This window comes from Otolemur garnettii, unplaced genomic scaffold (assembly GCF_000181295.1).
Source record: "Otolemur garnettii isolate 467f Iridium unplaced genomic scaffold, OtoGar3 scaffold00176, whole genome shotgun sequence".
NCBI lineage: Eukaryota > Metazoa > Chordata > Mammalia > Primates > Galagidae > Otolemur > Otolemur garnettii.
This window is the reverse complement of record NW_003852571.1, coordinates 2263527-2265779: the sequence shown is the minus strand read 5'-3', so window position 1 is coordinate 2265779 and position 2253 is coordinate 2263527. Positions and strand designations below refer to the sequence as shown.

The following is a 2253-nucleotide window of genomic DNA, read 5'->3' as shown; positions in this document are numbered from 1 at the left end:
GAGTAGCTGGGACCACAGGCTCCCACCACAATGCCTGGCCATTTTTTGGTTGGAGTTGTCATTGTTTCTAGGCCTGGCTGGGCTTGAACCTATCACCCTCAGTGTATGTGGCTGGCGCCCTTACTCACTGAGCTCCAGGTGCCAAGCTGGTGCCAAACTTGTTTCCAAAGTGGCTATGTCATATAGCCATTTTAGTGGTTGTGAAGTGACCGCAGAATTAATTGGAATTTGATTTGTGTTTCCTTAATAATTAATGTTGATAATCCTTTTATGTGCTTATTTACCATTCATGTATTTTTGGTGAAGATCTATCCAAATTTTTTGCCCTTTTTTTACATTAGGGTGAGATTCACATATCCTAGAATAATTATTTAGGATAATATGGTGTTTTATTTTTTTGAGAAAGAGTCTCACTCTGTCAGCCTTGGTAGAGTGTCTTGGTGTCACAGCTCATAGCAACCTCCAACTCATGGGCTTAAGTGATTCTCTTGCCTCACCCTCCTACGTAGCTGAGACTATAGGCGCCTGCCACAAGGCCTTGCAGCTGGGAACCACCACCCTCAGGCGCTGAGCCTAGATACAATTATTTTTAAAATAAACGAGAGGCATTTACCAAGATTGGCGGGTTCAAACGCAGGTGAGCTAAAACAACAATGACAACTGCAACAAAAAATAGCTGGGTGTTGTGGTGGGTGCCTGTAGTCCCAGCTACTTGGGAGGCTGAGGCCAGAGAATGGCTGAAGCCCAGGACTTTTTTGGTTTTTTTTTTGCAGTTTTTGGCCAGGCCTGGGTTTGAACCTGCTACCTCTGGCATATGGGGCCGGTGCCTTACTCCTTTGAACCACAGGTGCTGCTCAAAGCCCAGGACTTTGAGGCTGCTGTGAGCTGTGACGTCTTGGCACCCTATCAAGGGCGACATAGTGAGACTCTTGTCTCAGAAAAAGAAAAGAATTCTGAAAACTTGTCATTAAATGTTATATTGATCATCTTTCTTTTTGTTAAAACTATCTGTATTAGTTTTCTCAAGTAAAATTTGTACGTGTCAAATATATGTATGTGTTTAGGTTTTCTTTTTTTTTCTTTTTTTGGGAGACAGTGTCACTATGTCACCCAGGCTAGAGTGCCATGGCCTCGGCCTAGCTCATAGCAGCCTCAAACTTCTGGGCTTACGTGATCCTCCTGCCAGGTCTTGGAGGTAACTTGGACTATAAGTACCTGCTACTATGCCCAGCTAATTTTTCTATTTTTAGTAGAGATGGGGTCTGGAATATTCAAGTGATCCTCCCACTGTGGCCTCCTAGAATGCTAAGGTTACAGTAGTGAGCCATTACCCCTTGCCTTTCAGTTTTTTTTAAAGGAAAAGAAAAGCCCCAGGATATTGAATATCTGTTGTTTATTCTTTTTTTTTAAATTTTCTCTATATATGTACATGTGTTTATTTGGTTTCCACTTTTTGCTTTCACAAAATTTAAGAGGCTCAAAATTCAATAACAATAACAATGTTTAAGGACTAGAAACAAAAACCTCGTAAAGAACGAATGAAGATAAATACAATCAGAAAAGAAATCAGATGATTGCTGCAATGAAATATTGAGCAATAATAATAATGCAATAAAAGTAACATTCACATTGTCAGATAAAATTATGTCTATCATTGAATGCTTTGACTCTGAGTTCAGTGTGAAGTTATCAGTTAACTTCTTTTTTTTCCCCCCCAAAGTCTCAAAAATTAGAGAATATTTATTTATTTATTGTAGTTTTTTGACTGGGGCTGGGTTTGAACCCACCACCTCCAGCATGTGGGGCTGGCGCCCTACTCCTTTGAGCCATAGGTGCCACCTAAGAATATTTATTTTTATAAATAAAAAATAGAAGTTAATTTCAAAAAACAGATCATACCAAATCTTATAGGCAATAGAAAAAGAAGAAATACTTCAAAATCATTCTACTTCATCTGCATATACCTGATACTAAAATTGGAAAAAATATATTATTGTACAGAGAAATTACAAACATATTTCACTTATAAATGAGGATGCAATATCCTAAGCAACATAGAGCAGACAGAGAGAGAAGGAGGGAGGGGGTGAGGGAAAGGAAAAAAAAAAAGAAAAGAAAATGGTGACTAATTCTCACATAAACTGGGAGGCGCCTGTGGCTCAGTGAGTAAGGTGCCGGCCCCATATACCGAGGGTGGCGGGTTCAAACCCAGCCCCGGCCAAACTGCAACAAAAAATAGCCGGGCGTTGTGGC

General features: G+C 40.1%; 1 protein-coding gene across 1 annotated transcript in view; it reads left to right on the top strand.

Annotated features, from left to right (window-relative positions):
• SEH1L (SEH1 like nucleoporin) overlaps window positions 1–2253 on the top strand; it is a 34543-nt gene that overhangs the window by 3731 nt on the left and 28559 nt on the right. The window lies entirely within an intron of this gene.